This window comes from Arachis ipaensis, chromosome B1, assembly GCF_059453495.1.
Source record: "Arachis ipaensis isolate K30076 ecotype BB chromosome B1, ASM5945349v1, whole genome shotgun sequence".
In the NCBI taxonomy this organism is placed as follows: domain Eukaryota; kingdom Viridiplantae; phylum Streptophyta; class Magnoliopsida; order Fabales; family Fabaceae; genus Arachis; species Arachis ipaensis.
Window position 1 is genome coordinate 113298248 of NC_142436.1, and position 20541 is coordinate 113318788.

At 38.0% G+C, this 20541-nt stretch overlaps 2 non-coding genes across 2 annotated transcripts; one reads left to right on the forward strand and one right to left on the reverse strand.

Moving 5' to 3' along the window:
• Window positions 1–1572: 1572 nt before the first annotated feature.
• Window positions 1573–1680, forward strand: LOC148577978 (small nucleolar RNA R71). The gene has a single exon (XR_015903163.1). It is a non-coding gene; the product is annotated as a small nucleolar RNA R71 (small nucleolar RNA).
• Window positions 1681–20188: 18508 nt separating this feature from the next.
• On the reverse strand, window positions 20189–20296 carry LOC148577979 (small nucleolar RNA R71). The gene has a single exon (XR_015904273.1). It is a non-coding gene; the product is annotated as a small nucleolar RNA R71 (small nucleolar RNA).
• Window positions 20297–20541: the final 245 nt, after the last annotated feature.

The window sequence follows — 20541 nt, forward strand, 5'->3', positions numbered from 1 at the left end:
TTGGATTGGGCCCACAAGGCTTATAAAATCACTGGCCACGAGTTACATTAAGTGAATCATATGCAACCATCGGCGCGTACACGTACCATGCGCGTGCGCGCCTCTATGTGCAATGCAACTATGGAAAATCTTATATCATTTTGAATCCCCGGATGTTAGATTTTCAACACAACTGGAACCGCATCATTTGAACCTCTGTAGCTCAAGTTATGGTCGATTAAGTGCGAAGAGGTCGGCTTGACAGCTTTTGCGATTCCTTCATTTCTTCATGAGTTCTCCATTTTTTTCATGCTTTTCCTTGATGCTATTTTAAGTTCTCCATTTCTTCACTCCTTTATTCCCTTGATCCAATCTTTGCCTCCTAAATCTGAAGTCACTTAACAAACATATCAAGGCATCTAATGGAATCAAGGTGAATAAATTTAGCTATTTTAAGTTCTAAAAAGCATGTGTTCACTCTTAAGCACAATTAAAGGAGAATTTACAAAACCATGCTATTTCATTGAATAAATGTGGGTAAAAGGTTATGAAATTCCATAAATCAAACACAAGATAAACCCTACAAACGGGGTTTATCAGATACTGACCAACTTGCTCTTCAACAATATCTTCATCCTCTTCAGAGGATAAATACTCATCAGAGCTCATGAATGGCAAAAGTAAGTTCAGTGGAATCTCTGTGGTCTCTATATGAGTCTCAGATTCCTTTGGTTCCTCCTTAGGGAACTCTTTAGTGGTCAGTGGAGATCCATTGAGGTCTTCCTCTCTGGAAATCACTGCCTCTTCCTCCTCTATAGGTTCGGCCACTTTGGGTTTATTGATGGCCTTGCACTCTCTCTTTGGATTCTCTTCTGTATTGCTTGGGAGAGTACTAGGAGGGATTTTAGTAACTCTTTTACTCACTTGACCCACTTGTGCCTCCAAATTTCTGATGGAGGACCTTGTTTCAGTCATGAAACTGAAAGTGGTCTTAGATAGATCAGAGATTATGGTTGCTAAGTCAGAAAGGCTCTGCTTAGAATTCTCTGTCTGCTCAGAAGATGATGGAAAATGCTTGCTATTGCCAAACCTATTTCTCCCACCATTATTATTATTGAAGCCTTGTTGAGGCTTCTGTTGATCCTTTCATGAGAAATTAGGATGATTCCTCCATGAAGGATTGTAAGTGTTTCCATGGGATTCTCCCATGTAATTCACCTCTTCCATTGCAGGATTCTCAGGGTCATAAGCTTCTCCTTCAGAGGAGGCTTCTTTAGTACTACCGGATGCAGCTTGCATTCTAGTCAGATTCTGAGAAATCATATTGATTTGCGGAGTTAATATTTTATTCTGGGCCAATATGGCATTCAGAGTATCAATCTTAAGAACTCCTTTCTTCTGAGCCATGTAATTATTCACAGGATTTCTTTCAGAAGTGTACATGAACTGGTTATTTTCAAACATCTCAATGAGTTCCTGGGCTTTTGTAGGGGTTTTCTTCAGATGAAGAGATCCACCAGCAGAGTGGTCCAATGACATCTTGGATAATTCAGACAGACCATCATAGAATATACATAAGATGCTCCATTCTGAAAGCATGTCAGAAGGACATCTTCTGATCAATTGCTTGTATCTTTCCCAAGCTTCATAGAGGAATTCACCTTCTTTCTGTCTGAAGGTTTGGACTTCCACTCTAAGCTTGCTCAACTTTTGAGGTGGAAAGAATTTGGGCAAGAAAGCATTGACCAACTTTTCCCAAGAGTTCAGGCTTTCTTTAGGTTGTGAGTCCAACCATATCCTAGCTCTATCTCTTACAACAAAGGGGAAAAGTAGAAGTCTGTAGACCTCGGGATTAACCCCATTGGTCTTAACAGTATCATAGATCTGCAAGAATTCAGCTAAGAACTGATGAGAATCTTTCAATGGAAGTCCATGAAACTTACAATTCTGCTGCATTAAAGAAACTAATTGAGGCTTAAGCTCAAAGTTGTTTGCTCTAATTGCAGGAATTGAGATGCTTCTTGCATAGAAGTCGGAAGTTGGTGCAGTAAAGTCACTAAGCACCTTCCTTGCATCTCCACCATTGTTATTGGGTTCGGCTGCTATGTCTACTTCTTTTTCAAAATTTTTTGTAAGGTCCTCTCCAGAGTGTTGTGCTTTAGCTTCTCTTAGCTTCCTGGATCAGCTTCAATAAGAATGTCTTTATCCCTGTTCCTGCTCATATGAAAAAGAAGAGAACAGAAAAGAAGAGGAATCTTCTATGTCATAGTATAGAGATTCCTTTATGTGAGTATAAGAATAGAAGAATGAGATAGAGAGAGAATAACAAGAAATTCGAACACAAAGAGAAAGAGGGTTCGAATTATGACTAGCAGAGAAGTGTTAATGATTAAATAAATAAATAGAAAGAGATGCGAGAGAGAGTGTGTATTCGAATTTTAAGAAGAGTGAAAAGAAAAATATTTTTATTTTTATTTTAATTATAAGTTAGAATTCAAAATTTAAGAAGAGAAATAAGATTAGAATTTAAAATAATTAGTTAATTAAAAAGAATCTTGAAAAAGTGGTTAGTTGTTTTCGAAAATGAGAAGTGAAAAAGTAGTTAGGTGGTTTTGAAAAAGATAAGAAATAGTAAACTTTTTTTTAAAATTAAAACAAACAAGTCAAGTAGTTAGTTGAAAAAGATTTGAAAATAAATTTTGAAAGATAAGAAGTTAGAAGAAGATTTTGAAATTAAGTTTTGAAAAATATATGATTGAAATTTATTTTGAAAAAGATTTGAAAAAGAAATTTAAAAAGATTTGATTTTGAAAATTAAAGTTGATGACTTGACTAACAAGAAACTAAAAGATATGATTCTAGAATTTAAAGGTTAAACTTTTCTTAACAAGAAAGTAACAAACTTGAAATTTTTTAATCAAAACATTAATTGTTAGCAATAATTTCGAAAATTATGAAATAAAATTAAGAAAAAGATTTTGAAAATTTCTTTAAGAAATTCGAAAATATAAAAAAGAAAAATGAAAAGATTTGATTTTTGAAAAAAATTTGAAAAGATAAAATTTTTAAATTGAAATTTTTGACTTGACTAACAAGAAACAACTAAATTTTGAAAATTTTTGACTAAGTCAACCCAAAATTTCGAAATTTATGAGTAAAATAAGGGAAATATATTATTTTTGATTTTTTTGAATTAATGAAGAGAGAGAAAAATAACAAAATGACACAAAACATAAGAAATTAAGATCAAAACAAATAATGTATGCAAGAACACTTTGAATGTCAAGATGAACACCAAGAACACTTTGAAGATCATGATGAACATCAAGAATATATTTTTGAAAATTTTTAAGAAAAGAAAGACATGCAAGATACCAAACTTAAAAACTTTTAACCTTTAGACACTAATAATTCGAAATTGCTTATGAAAAACAAGAAAAGACACAAAACAAGAAAAATTAAAGATCAAATAAGGAAAATCATCAAGAACAACTTGAAGATCAAAGAAGAACACAATGCATGAATTTTCGAAATTTTTAAGAAAATTAAAAAGATGCAAATGACACCAAACTTAAAATTTGACACAAGACTCAAACAAGAAACATAATTTTTTTTTGTTTTTTTTTAGAATAAAAAAAGCTTAAACATAAAATAAAATTACCTAATCTAAGCAACAAGATGAACCGTCAGTTGTCCAAACTCGAACAATCCTCGGCAACGGCGCCAAAAACTTGGTGCACGGAATTGTGATCACACTTTTCACAACTCCGGTACAACTAACCAGCAAGTGCATTGGGTCGTCCAAGTAATACCTTACGTGAGTAAGGGTCGATCCCACGGAGATTGTCGGCTTGAAGCAAGCTATGGTCATCCTGTAAATCTTAGTCAGGCGGATTCAAATGGTTATGAGGTTTTGATAATTAAAAGATAAATAAAACATAAATTAAAATAAAGATACTTTTGTAATTCATTGGTGGGATTTTCAGATAAGCGTTTGGAGATGCTTTGTTGCTTCTGAACCTCTGCTTTCCTATTGTCTTCATCTAACCATGCGTGCTCCCTTCCATGGCAAGCTGTATGATCCTCTCGGATGAAAAATACCAAGTACGGTTTCTGCATGGCTAATCAACTGTCAGATTTCTCATCTCAGATGAAAAATACCAGGTACAGCTACCGCACGGCTAATCATCTGTCGGTTCTCACTAGCGTCGGAATAGGATCTCTCTATCCTTTTGCACACTGTCACTGCGCCCAACATTCGTGAGTTTGAAGCTCGTCACAGTCATCCCTTCCCAGATCCTACTCGGAATACCGTAGACAAGGTTTAGACTTTTCGGATCTCAGGAATGCTGCCAATTGGTTCTAGCCTATACCACGAAGTTTCTAATCTCATGGACTCGGTCTGTGGATTAGAGACCCAAGAGAATATACTCCGGCTGTTGTCCAATGACTATGTTGAACATCATGTAGACCGCTTGTGGTTGTCAGGCATGCGGATCTTGGCTAAGCGAGTAACGAAGATAGTGGGTGATTGTCACGGGTCACCCCTTCATTCTGACTTAACTGAATTAAGTACGAGAGTATATCTTGGAGAAGAAGTAAGCGTGAATTGAAAGAAAAACAATAGTACTTGCATTAATTCATGAAGAACAGCAGAGCTCCACACCTTAATCTATGAGGTGTAGAAACTCCACCGTAGAAAATACATAAGAGAAAAAGGTCTAGGCATGGCCGAATGACTAGCCTCTCCAAATGTGATAAATGTCATAAGCTCTATAAAAGTTCTAAGGACTAAACATCCAGAAATGCGAATACAATGGTAAAAAGTGCTATTTATACTAAACTAGTTACTAGGGATTACATAAAATAAGTAACTAAGTGCAGATAGTGCAGAAATCCACTTCCGAGGCCCACTTGGTGTGTGCTTGGGCTGAGCATTGAGCTTTACATGTGCATAGGCCATTTCTAGAGTTAAACGCCAACTTGGATGCCAGTTTGGGCGTTTAACTCCAGTTCTGGCATTTTACGCCAGAAAAGGATCTCTGATGGGCGTTTAGACGCCAGTTTGGGCCATCAAATCTCGGGCAAAGTATGGACTATTATACATTTCTGGAAATCCTAAGATGTCTACTTTCCAACGCAATTGAGAGCGCGCCAATTAGGCTTCTGTAACTCTAGAATATCCACTTCGAGTGCAGAAGGGTCAGAATCCAACAGCATCTGTAGTCCTTTCTCAGCCTCTGAATCAGATTTTTGCTTAGGTCCCTCAATTTCAGCCAGAAAATACCTGAAATTACAGAAAAATACACAAACTCATAGTAAAGTCCAGAAATATGATTTTTTCATAAAAACTAATAAAAATATAATAAAAGGTAACTAAAACATACTAAAAACTATGTATAAATAATGCCAAAAAGGGTATAAATTATCCGCTCATCAAGGGGTCTGCTATTGGTTGTTCTGAGGCGCTTGGGACTGCCTTTGGTGAGGTGCTCTGTAAAGTTGGTTTTGGTTCTGCTATCTGTTATTGTTGTTCCACCTTTGATTTCCATTGTTCTCTCTGCCTCCTCTGTTGTAGTTGTCCCTCCATCCTTGGTTGGAATTATCTCTCCATCCCTGGTTGGAATTATCTCTCCAACCCTGGTTGGAGTTGTCTTGCCAACCTTGATTGTGGTTTCCACTTTGGTTGTAATTGCCACCTTGTTGATTGTATCCTTGATTCGGGCGGTCATAGAAATTATGAGTAGTTGCCAAGGTGTTGTCTTCTTGTTGGAGCTGCGGACACTCATCAGTGTAATGAGTGTAATCAGCTCATATTCCGCATACTCTTTAAGGAACCAACTGTTGACTTTGTTGTGGTGAGGGAGGCTGAGGTTGTTTTTTATTTAGCTGTATCTGCTTCAGTAGGTTGGTCATCTCACATTTAGCCTGTGTGAAGGTAGTAGTCTCACTACTAGAGGAAACCTCTGCCACAGCCTTGGGGTGGTTGTTCCTGTGCCTGTGATTTTGAGTGGACTCAGCTAGGTCGCTGATCAGTTGCCACGCTTCATCTGCGGTCTTGTACTTTTTCAGAGAACTATTACTCGCACCATCCAATGTAGTCTTATCCCGAGGCTTCATGCCTTGAGTGAAGTAGCTGATCAACACCAACTTGTCAATCATGTGATAGGGGCATGCGTCCAGAAGATTCTTGAAGCCCTCCCAATACTCATAAAAAGTCTCTGATTCGCCTTGAATAATGCAGGAGATCTCTTTCCTCAGTCTATCTGTAACTTCAGTTGGAAAGTATTTTTCTAAGAATTCTCTCCTGAGCGTATCCCAGTTGGTAACAAATGCTTCAAGTGGGGAGTAGTACAACTCCCTCGCCTTTCTCTCAAGAGAAAATGGGAAGGCGATTAGCAGAATAGAAGTTTCATCTGCACCATGACGCCTAACAATAGAACAGGCTTTCTGAAAATCCCTGAGGTGCTTGATAGGCTCCTGAGCAGGTAAGCCATGAAACTTGGGCATCAAGTTAATTAGCGCAGTCTTTAGTTCAAAATCTGCAGCCAGATTTGGGTGACGCACTTGATACGGTTGCAGAGTAATGTCTGGAGCTCTAGCTTCCTGGTGAGTAATCCTCCTGGGCTCTGCCATGTTACCTGCACGTAAATCAATAGTATCAGTAGAAAAGGAGCTTGTTTCTTCCTCAGATGGCACTTCAGACTCGCCTTCAGAGGAGACTGGTGAATTGGTAGTAACCAGTTCACCCCCTTCAGAGGCTAACCTACGCCGAGCTCGCCTAATATGTGAAATAGTCCTTTCAATTTCAGGATCAAATACGGCTAAGCTCGGATCAGGCAGCGAACACGTCATTCACTGAAAGAAACATACATCTCATGGTAACAAAATAAAATATGCCAAAAATTAAAAATATGTACACCAACTAATAATTTAGCACGCTATTGCAACTCCTCGGCTACGACACCAAAAATTGATACAGGCGGAAATTGGCCGATTAAGAAATTAATATAAGAAATACGTTGTGAGTACAGTTCTTAACCAGCAAAAATATGCTTATCAATTTAGAAAGGTTGTCACAAAATTAGAATAAAAATACTGGGAGTATGAATCCCAGGTCATCTCCCAACGAGTTGACAACAGAGTGCTATTTTATTAATCAGGAGTTTTCCGAGAAATTTTGAGAGTTGAAAGACAGGAATATAAAGGATTGTGAATTAAAGCAATGTAAATTAAAAGAGATTTATGTATTCAGAATAAAAAAAGCCTTGACCGGGGGTATGATTAATTGGAAGTTCTATCCTTGTTGGAATTTCTCAAGTGTAGTGTCAAGAGGTTGTTATTTTCACTTAGTTAACCCTTACTAAATAAAGAAAAGTCAAGTGATTGAGCTAACTCTTATTAGCAAATCCTAATCCTCTCCCTTGGGAAGGACTAGTGTTAGTAAATAGAGAATTAGCCAACAACTTCTAATTTAACTAATCACTTGAGCATTCCAACTCTAGAGTCTCCATTGAATCAACCTCTAAGTCAAGTTGGGAGTCTACTCCATTGACATGAATATAACGCTCACAGAAATATAAGAAGACATAATAAATTAAATGAAATAGGAATTGAAAATTAATTAAAAGTAAAAATAATTCTTCGCATTAATAAATCCCAAAATGCAACATGCGTATCTGAACAGGGTTAATAAGTAACTAAAAGAGTAAAGGAATAAGGAAACAAACTAGAATAATAGCAACTTCAACGGAGGTAATGACTCTTCTCAATATCCAAGGTAAAAGCATAAACTATAAAACTATGAATGTGTAGAAAACCTAGAGAAAGAGTGATTTTTCTCCCAGATTCCAATCTAAATATATAAAACTATGCTAATGAGAATGTGTGTTGAGTCTCTGCTCGTCCCCTGGCTCTAGCCTGTGTTTCTAGGCCAGAAACTGGGTTCAAACTCGGCCAAAAATCGCCCCCAGCATTTTCTACAATTTCTGCAGATCGCACATGTCACGCATACGCTTCAGGCACGCGCACGCATCACCTTGCAGAACTCCAATCCATTCATACGCGTCAGGTACGCGTACGCATCACTGTGAAAATCTCCAGATCACGCGCACGCGTGAGCCATGCGTGCGCGTCGATGCTCGCTGGTTATCTCCCTTATTTCTTGTGTTCCTTCCATTTTTGCAAGCTTCCTCTCCATTCTCTAAGCCATTCCTTCCCTATAAAGTCTGAAAACACTAAACACACAGATCACGGCATTAAATGGTATAAAGAGGGAATTAAAATACACAATTTAAAGGCTTAGGAAGCAAGTTTTAAATCATAAAACAAAACTAGGAAGGAATTGTAAAATCATGCAATTTATATGAATAAGTGTGCAAAGACTTGATGAAACCACTCAATTGAGCACAAGATAAACCAATAAATAGTGGTTTATCAATGATCCTACTTAAAATGCCACAGACAAGGTCGAATCTTCTGGATTAGAGAATGTTGCGCCTTTGGTTCTAGCCTCTACCATAAAGACTCTAATCTCCCCATACCTCAGCCGAACTGGTGTCTTGAGAAGTCCCCACCAAAGTCGTGGATTAGCCGTCTAAGAGATGTATAATCAAGCTAGTGGTTCGTCATTGTCCGATGAAAACCTCACTCTGAACCCATGTAGAATGAGATAACCTTGTGCCGGTTCAACGCATTCATAAGGATGAAGAACGAAGATACATCTTAGAATAGAGAATCAGATACAGATTGAAGATAAAACAATAATACTTTATTAATCCATAAAACTCAGCAGAGCTCCTCCCTTCAACCTAGGAGGTTTAGAAACTCATACTGATAGAAAATACAATGAAAACATGTAAGTGTTCGATCTCTCTTGCTTGTCGTCAAAGTTCTCAAATAAATACTAGGCTAATGAGTAAGGATTACATAAGAAGGGTAAAATAGTCTTTTAGTGCGAAAATCCACTTCCGGGGCCCACTTGGTGAGTATTTGGGATGAGCAAAAGAGTAAGCCACGTGCTAGGAATGCTCTAGGGCATTGAACGCTGGCTAGGGGCAACTTCTTGGGAGTTGGATGCTGGTCTCCTCCTTGTGGGCGTTGGACGCCTGGACTGGGGTAGATGGCTGGCGTTGAACGTCAGTTTTGAGCCTTCAATTCTGAAACAAAGTATAGACTATTATACATTGCTGCAAAGTCCTGGATGTTAGCTTTACATAGTAGTTAAAAAAGCTTCATTTGGACCTCTGTATCTCCAGAAAAGATCCTTTGAGTGCAAGGAGGTCAGATACTGACAGCATTTGCAATGTTTTCTCTGCCTCTGAATCAAACTTTTGTTCCAGCTCCTCAATTTCAGCCAGAAAATACATGAAATTGCATAAAAATACAGAAAATCAAAGTAGAATCCAAAAATGTGAATTTTGCACTAAAACATGTGAAAACATAATAAAACTTAAACAAAACATGCTAAAAAGTATATGAAAATGATGCCAAAAAGTGTATAAAATATCCGCTCATCACAACACCAAACTTAAACTGTTGCTTGTTGGTGCAAGGAATCATGATCACATTTTTCACAACTCCGCACAACTAACCAGCAAGTGCACTGGGTCGTCCAAGTAATACCTTATGTGAGTAAGGGTCGATCCCACGGAGATTGTTGGCTTGAAGCAAGCTATGGTCATCTTGTAAATCTTAGTCAGGCAGATTCAAATGGTTATGAGGTTTTGATAATTAAATGATAAATAAAATATAAAATAAAATAGAGATACTTATGTAATTCATTAGTGGGAATTTTAGATAAGCATTTGGAGATGCTTTGTTGCTTCTGAAACTCTGCTTTCCTATTGTCTTCTTCCAATCATGCGTGCTCCCTTCCATGGCAAGCTGTATAATCCTCTCGGTTGAAAAATACCAGGTACGGTTTCTGCACGGCTAATCAACTGTCAGATTTCTCGTCTAGGATGAAAAATACCATGTGCAGCTACCGCACGGCTAATCATCTGTCGGTTCTCACTAGCGTCAGAATAGGATCTTTCTATCCTTTTTCACACTGTCATTGTGCCCAACTTTCGTAAGTTTGAAGCTCGTCACAGTCATCCCTTCCCAGATCCTACTCGGAATACCACAGACAAGGTTTAGACTTTTCGGATCTCAGGAATGCTGCTAATTAGTTCTAGCCTATACCATGAAGATCCTAATCTCACGGACTCGGTCCGTGGATTAGAGACCCAAGAGAATATACTCCGGCTATCGTCCAATGACTACGTTGAACATCATGCAGACCGCTTGTGGTTGTCAGGCACGCGGATCTTGGCTAAGCGAGTAACGAAGATAGTGGGTGATTGTCACGGGTCACCCCTTCATTCTGACTTAACTGAATTAAGTACGAGAGTATATCTTGGAGAAGAAGTAGGCATGAATTGAAAGAGAAACAATAGTGCTTGCATTAATTCATGAAGAACAGCAGAGCTCCGCACCTTAATCTGTGAGGTGTAGAAACTCGACCATAGAAAATACATAAGAGAAAAAGGTCTAGGCATGGCCGAATGGCCAGCCTCCCAAATGTAACATAAAAGTGAAAAGAGGGTTCCAACCATATGAATATAATAGTAAAAAGTGCTATTTATACTAAACTAGTTACTAAGGATTACAGAAAATAAGTAACTAAGTGCAGATAGTGCAGAAATCCACTTCCGGGACCCACTTGGTGTGTGCTTGGGCTGAGCATTGAGCTTTACACATGAATAGGCCATTTCTAGAGTTAAACGCCAGCTTGGGTGCCAGTTTGGGCGTTTAACTCCAGTTCTGGTGCCAGTTCTGGCGTTTTACGCCAGAAAAAAGGTCTCTGGCTGGCGTTAAGACGCCAGTTTGGGCCATCAAATCTCAGGCAAAGTATGGACTATTTTATATTGCTGGAAAGCCCAAGATGTCTACTTTCCAACGCATTTGAGAGCACGCTAATAGGGCTTCTAAAGCTCTAGAAAATCCACTTCGAGTGCAGGAGGGTTAGAATCCAACAGCATCTGCAGTCCTTTCTCAGCCTCTGAATCAGACTTTTGCTCAGATCCCTCAATTTCAGCCAGAAAATACCTGAAATTACAGAAAAACAAACAAAATCATAGTAAATTCCAGAAATGTGATTTTTGCATAAAACTAATAAAAATATAATAAAAAGTAATTAAAACATACTAAAAACTATGTAAAAACAATGCCAAAAAGGGTATAAATTATCCGCTCATCACTTGTCCCCAAGCAACTAAAAACAAAGTAGGATAAAAAAAAGAGTAAGATACAATAAATCTTAGAGTTTTCAATGAAGCTCAGTGTCAATAGGATGAGTGGGACTTAGTAGCTTTTTGCTTTTGAATAGTTTTGGCATCCTTAGGAACTTAGAATCTAGATGATATTATTGACTCTCCTAGTTCACTTCTTTTTTATTCTTGAACACAACTATTTAGAGTCTTAGCCGTGGTCCTAAGAATTTTTTTTCCAATATTACCACCGGATACATAAATGCCACAGACACTTAACCGGGTGAACCCTTTCGGATTATGATTCAGCTTTGCTAGAATCCCCAGATAGAGATGTCTAGAGTTCTTAAGCACACTCTTTTTTCTTTGGATCACGACTTTAACTGCTCAATCTTAAGCTTTTTACTTGAAACCTTCACACCACAAGCATATAGTTAGGAACACTGTTCATTTGAAGTGCATAGGCCAATATTTTATTTCTTTTAGGCCCTTCTAACCATTGATGCTCAAAGCCTTGGATCCTTTTACCCTTGCCTTTTGGTTTAAAGGGTTATTGGCTTTTTGCTCTTGCCTTTTGGTTTTAAGAACTATTGGCTCTTTATGATTTTTATTTCATTTTCAGCTTGCTTTTTTTTTTTCGTATAAGCATATATATATGTTTTTCTTTTATTGTTTTTTTGCTGCTTTTTCTTACTTCAAGAATCAATTTTTGAATTTTTCAGATCATCAATAATATTTCACTTTTATCATCATTTTTTCAAAAGCCAACATTCTTAACTCCAATTTCAAATATGCATTGTTCATTCATACATTCAGAAAACAAAAGTAATGCCACCACATCAAGATAATTGAACTATTCTTAAAATAAACTCGAAATTCATGAAACTTAATTTTCTTTTTTTTTTCAAATGAAATTTTCTTTTAAGTAAGGTGAGAGATATATGGAACATTTTATAACTTTAAGACATAGATGACCATGCAACAAGAACAAGAGAATAAACAATAAAACATAACAGAAAACAGAAAAATAACATAAGAAAAGGGGATTAAGAGAATGAATCCACCTTAGTGATGGCGGATACTCCACCTCCTTGAGGATCCAATGTAGTGCTTGATCTCTTCAATGTCACGCCCTTGTCTCTGTTGTTCTTCCCTCATAGCCCTTTGATCTTCTCTTATTTCATTGAAAATGGTGGAATGCTCTTCATTCTCCATCCTCAATTGGTCCATATTAGTGTTCTCCAAGAGAATTATGCAATTGGTCCCAATAGCCTTGAGAAGGAAGTTGCATCCCTTGAGGTATCCCATGGATTTCTTACTAAGGCGGTTGCACAGGCTCATGTGCATGCTCTCTTATTTGCTCCATCCTCTTCTTAGTGATGGGCTTGTCCTCCTCAATGAAGATGTCTCCCTATATGACAATTCCAGCTGAATTGCATAGGTGACAAATGAGGCGAGGGAATGCCAACCTTGCTTTGGTGGAAGGCTTTTCCGCTATTTTGTACAATTCTTGAGGTATAACCTCATGTACTTCCACCTCACTCCTAATCATGATGCAATGAATCATGATGGCTCTGTCAATAGTCACTTCTGACCGATTGCTAGTAAGGATGATAAAGCGTTGGATGAATTCCAACCATCCTCTAGCTACGGGCTTGAGGTCAAGCCTTGTTAGTTGAATGGGCTTGCCTTGGGAATCCCTTTTCCACTGTGCTCCTTCCACACAGATGTCTGAGAGCACTTGATCTATTCTTTGATCAAAGTTGACTCTTCTAGTGTAAGAATGTGGGTCTCCTTGCATCAAAGGCACGTTGGATGCCAACCTCAGACTTTCTGGACTAAAGTCCAAGATTCTCCCTCGGACCATGGTGCTCCAATTCTTGGGATTTGGGTTCACACTAATATCATGTTTTTTTGTGACCCATGCATTAGCATAGAACTCTTGCACCATTAAGATCCCAACCTGTTGGATGGGATTGGTTAGGACTTCCCAACCTCTTCGTTGGATCTATCTTCGAATTTCCGGATACTCATTCTTCTTAAGCCTAAAAGAGACCTCAGGGATCACCTTCTTCTCTGCCAGTACTTCATATAAATGGTCTTGGTGGGCTTTGGTGATGAATCTCTCTATCTCCCAAGATTCGGAGGTGGCAGTTACGGCCTTTGCTTTCCTCTTTCTAGAGGGTTCTCCAACCTTGGGTGCCATAAGTGATAATGGAAAGCAAAAGTGACGCTTTTCCTACACCAAACTTAAAAGCTTTGCTCATCCTCGAGCAAAAATAACTAAAATAGAAGAATGGAGTAGAAGAAGAAGAAAATAGCAGGAGATGGAGGGAGAGAAGGAATTCGACCAAGGGGGCTTTAGAGTGTATGGATTTTGTGTATGAAGGGTTAGTAAGAGGGGGTATTTATAGGAGTGGGCTAGGTTAGGGTTCGGTCATGGGTGGGGTAAATGAGAGGGAAATTTGATTTTGAAGTGGGTGGGGTTGGTGGATGTTATGATGATTTTGGGGAAGTGATATGAATGAATGAATGGGCTAGGGTTCATAGGAAAGAGTGTATAGGGAAGTGTGAAAAAAGAAGAGAGAAGAAGTGGGGTAGGTAAAGATGCTGTGGGACCCACTAATGTTGAGAGGGTAGGAAATTCAGATTCCCTGCCCTTCTTCATGGGCGTTGAACGCCCAACACTATGCTCTTGGCTAGCGTTCAATGCCAGCTATGCTGCCAATTAGGAAGTTGAACGCCCAGGGTATGCCCGTGGTTGGCGTTCAACACCAGCAAGTCTGCCAATTTGGGTGTTGAACGCCCAGCCAGTGCTCCCTGGCTGGTGTTCAATGCCAGCAAGACACTCTATCCAAAGTGGTCTGTTTTCATTGCTGAGCCTTTCTGTCTCTGTTCTAACTGCTTCACATGATCATGAATAACTAAATAAATAAATTTAAGGAACTAAAAGAAATATAAATAACTAAATAGGGTTGGGTTGCCTCCCAACAAGCGCTTTTTTAACGTCACTAACTTAACGGTTAGCTCCTTACGGAGAATGATATGGGCTCAGAATTTTGCTCCTTATAATGAACTTTCTTCCTGTCTTCTCATGAATGAGCTCCACATGCTCTAGAGACAGGACATGACCCACTGTATGTGGTATGACTGGTTTCTTGGTGAAGACAACTCTCATGCCAGGTGAGAGGCCTTCAGTGGGGACTTTCTTGTCCCTGCAGCCTTTATGTGCTTTCTTCTTAGTACCTTTGCTCACAGTGCTTGTTGATGGCTGCCCAAAACCAAACTTAGAATTGATGTTTGGGGGCTTAGTAAAGCTTTGCACTGAAAGAGATGGTTGGAACACTAAGTGTTGTACATTTATCTTTTTTTTTTCAGAGGGAGAGTTGGCGTGAGGCATCTTGAACAAGATGTGATCTTCCCCTAGTTGTAGGATCAGTTTTCCTTTAGTTACATCAATGATAGCATTGGTAGTGTCTAGGAAAGATCTTCCAAGTATGATGGATTCATCCTCATCTTTCCCAGTATCTAGGATTATGAAATTTACAAGGATGTAAAGGTCTTCAACCTTTACCAACACATCCTCTACTAAGCCATATGCTTTCTTCATTGACTTGTCTGCCATCTCTAGTGAGATATTTGCAGCTTGTACCACAAAGATTCCCAACTTCTCCATTACAGAGAGTGGCATGAGGTTTATGCTTGACCCTTAGTCACACAGAGACTTCTCAAAGGTCATGGTGCCTATGGTATAAGGAATTAGGAAGCGTCCGGGACCCGGAAGCTTTTAAGGTAGCTTCTGCTGTACCAAAGCATTGAGTTCTTTGGTAAGCACTAGAGGTTCTTCCTCCAAAGGTTTTGTGCCAAACAGCTTGGCATTCAGCTTCATTAGAGCTCCTAGGTACTGAGCAACTTGCTCTTCCCTAATGTCCTTATTCTCATTAAAGGATGAGTATTCATCAGAACTCATGCACTGTAGGAGTGCATGCAAGGAAACTTCTATGGTCTCTACATGAGCCTTGGCTTCCTTTAAGTCTTGGATAGGAATTTCTTCAGTGGGTACTGAATACTCAGTAGGTATGCTATTACTGGTGTTCAACCCCATTTCTGGTGGTTCTTTGGGCGTTGAACGCCCATCATGCATCCCTTCACAGGCGTTCAACGCCAGTTTCTTTGCCAAGTTGGGCGTTGAATGCCCAGTAAGACCTTCCTTACTGGTGTTCAATGCCAGATTCCCTAGCAGTTTAGGCATTGAACGCCCAGTGAGGTCTTCCTTATTGGCGTTGAATGCCAGCTTTGATGCTTGTTTGGGGGTTGAATGCCTAGTGAGGTATTCCTCACTAGCGTTCAACACCAGCTTCTATGCCAGCTAGGTCGTTGAACGCCAAGTGAAGTCTTCCTCACTGGTGTTCAATGGCATCTGAGTTTCTCCAGATTTGGCCTCATCCTCAGTGGTGTTGGCCTTGCACTCTTCTCTTGGGTTTACTTCAGTCTTACTTGGAAGAGTGTCAGGAGGAGTCTCAGGGATTCTCTTGCTCAGTTGACCAACTTATACCTCCAAATTTCTAATGGAGGATTTTGTTTCAGTTGTGAAACTATGAGTGGTCTTAGAGAGGTTGGAGACTATAGTTACTAGGTCAGAAAAGCTCTACTTAGGAGTCTCCATATTACCTTGAAAAGATGGGAATGATAGCCTGTTGTTGAACCTATTCTGGGTTCTTCCACCTTGATTATTATTGAAGCCTTGTTGAGGCTTTTGTTGATCCTTTCATGAAAGGTTAGGATGGTTCCTTGATGAGCGGATAATTTATACGCTTTTTGGCATTGTTTTTAGTATGTTTTTAGTAGGATCTAGTTACTTTTAGGGATATTTTTATTAGTTTTTATGTTAAATTCACATTTCTGGACTTTACTATGAGTTTGTGTGTTTTTCTGTGATTTCAGGTTTTTTCTGGCTGAAATTGAGGGACTTGAGCAAAAATCAGATTCAGAGGTAGAAGAAGGACTGCTGATGCTGTTGGATTCTGACCTCCCTGCACTCAAAGTGGATTTTCTGGAGCTACAGAACTCAAAATGGCGCGCTTCCAATTGCGTTGAAAAGTAGACATCCAGGGATTTCCAAAAATATATAATAGTCCATACTTTGGCCGAGTTTAGATGACGCAAAAGGGCGTTGAACGCCAGTTCTACGCTGCAGTCTGGAGTTAAACGCCAGAAACACGTCACAAAACCAGAGTTGAATGCCAGAAACACGTTACAAACTGGCGTTCAACTCCAAGAATGACCTCTCCACGTGTAAACTTCAAGCTCAGCCCAAGCACACACCAAGTGGGCCCCGGAAGTGGATTTATGCATCAATTACTTACTTCTGTAATCCCTAGTAACTAGTTTAGTATAAATAGGACTTTTTACTATTGTATAAAGGGGGGATCTTTGATCAGTTTTATGCTATCTTAGACTTTCATGGGGGCTGGCCATTCAGCCATGCCTGGACCATTATCACTTATGAATTTTCAAACGGTAGAGTTTCTGCACTCCATAGATTAAGGTGTGGAGCTCTGCTGTTCCTCATAATTTAATGCAAAGTACTACTATTTTCTATTCAATTCAACTTATTCCGCTTCTAAGATATCCATTCGCACCCAAGAACATGATGAATGTGATGATTATGTGATGCTCATCATCATTCTCACTTATGAACGCGTGCCTGACAAACACTTCCGTTCTACATGCAACCAAGCTAGAATGAGTATCTCTTAGATATCTAATACAAGGGACCGAGTCCGTGTTATTAGTATCTTCGTGGTATAAGTTAGAACCCATGGATGGCCATTCCTGAGATCCGGAAAGTCTAAACCTTGTCTGTGGTATTCCGAGTAGGATCTGGGAAGGGATGGCTGTGACGAACTTCAAACTCGCGAGTGCTGGGCATAGTGACAGACGCAAAAGGATAGTAAATCCTATTCTAGTATGATCGAGAACCTCCAGATGATTAGCCATTCCGTGACAGAGCATTTGGACCATTTTCACAAAGAGGATGGGATGTAGCCATTGACAACGGTGATGCCCTTACAGAAAGCTTACCATGGAAAGGAGTAAGACTGATTGGATGAAGACAGCGGGAAAGCAGAGATTCAGAGGAACGAAAGCATCTCTATACGCTTATCTGAAATTCTCACCAATGAATTACATAAGTATTTCTATCTTTATTTTTTGTTTATTTATTATTATTATTATTCGGAAACTCCATAACCATTTGATATCCGCCTGACTGAGATTTACAAGGTGACCATAGCCTGCTTCAAACCGACAATCTCCGTAGGATCGACCCTTACTCACGTAAGGTTTTATTACTTGGACGACCTAGTGCACTTGCTGGTTAGTTGTGCGAAGTTGTGAAGTTATGTTTGGACCATGGTATTGTGCACCAGTTATTGGCGCCATTGCCAGGGAGAGAACGAACAACAAATTTTACAACCTCAGAGTAACAATTTCGCATACCAAGTTTTTGGCGCCGTTGCCAGGGATTGTTCGTGTTTGGACAACTGACGGTTCATCTTGTTGCTCAGATGAGGTAACTTTCTTTTTGTTTTCTTTTCACAAAAAAAAAATATTTTCAAAAATCTTTAAAAAAAAAATTTTTCCTTTTGTTTTCGAAAATTATTCAAAATTTTTAAGAATGAATTCTAGAGTTTCGTGGTAACATGTTGAAGCCTGGCTGGCTGTAAAGCCATATCCAAATTCTTTTGGATTGAGGCTTCCACTTGTCAACATAAAAGGCATGTATATGAAGTTGGATGAAGTATCAGCTGTTATATGCCTGATTTGTATCTTCTAAAGCTTGGCTGGCTATTAAGCCATGTCTAACCCTCAGATTGGATCTTTAGACTAAGAGTGCAAGATCCTTGGAATTCATATTAAAAATTTTGGAATCTTTATTTTTCTTTTTCACATTAATTTTCGAAATAATAAAAAAAAATTTATAAAATCATAAAAATAAAAAATATTTTGTGTTTCTTGTTTGAGTCTTGAGTCAATTTTTAAGTTTGGTGTCAATTGCATTTTTTCTAAAAATTCTTTATGCATTTTTTCGAAAATTCATGCATTCATAGTGTTCTTCATGATCTTCAAGTTGTTCTTGGCCAGTCTTCTTGTTTGATCTTCATATTTTCTTGTTTTGTGTCTTTTCTTGTTTCTCATATGCATTCTTGCATTCATAGTGTCTATACATGAAAATTTTCTAAGTTTGGTGTCTTGCATATTTTTTTTTCTTGAAAATTTTTCAAAAATAAGTTCTTGGTGTTCATCTTGACATTCAAAGTGTTCTTGGTGTTCATCTTGACATTCATGGTGTTCTTGCATGCATCACAAGTTTAGATCCAAAATTTTCATGCATTGCATCATTTTCATGTTTTTCTCTTTCATCATTAAAAATTCAAAATTCAAAAAATATCTTTCCCTTTTTCACTCATAAATTTTGAAAATTTGGATTGACTTTTTCAAAAATTTTTAAAATCTAGTTGTTTTTATGAGTCAAATCAAATTTTCAATTTAAAAATCTTATCTCTTTCAAAATCTTTTTCAAAAATCAAATCTTTTTCATTTCTCTTATTTATTTTCAAAAATTTTAAAAATATTTTTTAAAAATCTTTTTCTTAATTTTACATCATATTTTCAAAAATATCATCAACAATTAATGTTTTGATTCAAAAGTTTCAAGTTTGTTATTTACTTGTTAAGAAAGATTCAAACTTTAAGTTCTAGAATCATAGCTTGTGATTTCTTGTGAATCAAGTCATTAATTGTGATTTTAAAAATCAAATCTTTTTCAAAACTAATTTCAATCATATCTTTTGAAAAATATCTTTTTATCTTAACTTTTTCAAAATCATATCTTTTACAAAAATTTGATTTTAAAATATCTTTTCTAACTTCTTATCTTCTTATCTTTTAAAAAATTGATTTTCAAAATGTGTTTCAACTAACTAATTAACTTTTTGTTTGTTTCTTATCTCTTTCAAAACTACCTAACTAACTTCCCCTCTCTAATTTTCAAAAATACCTCCCTCTTTTTCAAAAATTATTTTTAATTAATTGATTGTTTTCAATTTTTAATTTTAATTTTATTTCATTCCTAATTTTCGAAAATTACTAACCTTTTTCAAAAACTATTTTCAAAATTTAACTTTAAATTTTAATTTTTAATTTTCGAAATTCCCTTTCCCCCATCTCCTTCTATTTATTTATTCATTTACTAACACTTCTCTTCATCTCAAATCACTGCTCCTATCCTCACCCTTGTGTTTGGATTATCCATTCTTCTTCACTCTTATTCCCTTTCTTCTTCTACTAACAACAAGGGAACCTCTATACTGTGGTAAAAAGGATCCCTATTATTATTTTCTGTTCCCTTCTTTTTCATATGAGCAGGAGCAAGGACAAGAACATTCTTGTTGAAGCAGATCCTGAACCTGAAAGGACTCTGAAAAGGAAACTAAGAGAAGTTAAAATACAACAATCCAGAGACAACCTTACAGGAATTTTCGAACAGGAAGAGGAGATGGCAGCCAAAAATAATAATAATGCAAGGAGGATGCTTGGTGACTTTACTACACCTAATTCCAATTTACATGGAAGAAGCATCTCCATTCCTGCCATTGGAGCAAACAATTTTGAGCTGAAACCTCAATTAGTTTCTCTGATGCAGCAGAACTGCAAGTTTCATGGACTTCCATCTGAAAATCCTTTTTCAGTTTTTAACTGAATTCTTGCAAATCTATGATATTGTTAAGACCAATGGGGTTGATCCCGAGGTCTACAGGCTAATGCTTTTCCCGTTTGCTGTAAGAGACAGAGCTAGAGTGTGGTTGGACTCTCAACCCAAAGATAGCCTGAACTCTTGGGATAAGCTGGTCACGACTTTCTTAGCCAAGTTCTTTCCTCCTCAAAAGCTTAGTAAGCTTAGAGTGGATGTTCAAACCTTCAGACAGAAAGAAGGTGAATCCCTCTATGAAGCTTAGGAGAGATATAAGCAACTGACCAAAAAGTGTCCTTCTGACATGCTTTCAGAATGGACCATCCTGGATATATTCTATGATGGTCTGTCTGAATTAGCTAAGATGTCATTGGATACTTCTGCAGGTGGATCCATTCACCTAAAGATAACGCCTGCAGAAGCTCAAGAACTCATTGACATGGTTGCTAATAACCAGTTCATGTACACTTCTGAGAGGAATCCTGTGAGTAATGGGACGCCTCAGAAGAAGGGAGTTCTTGAAATTGATACTCTGAATGCCATACTGGCTCAGAA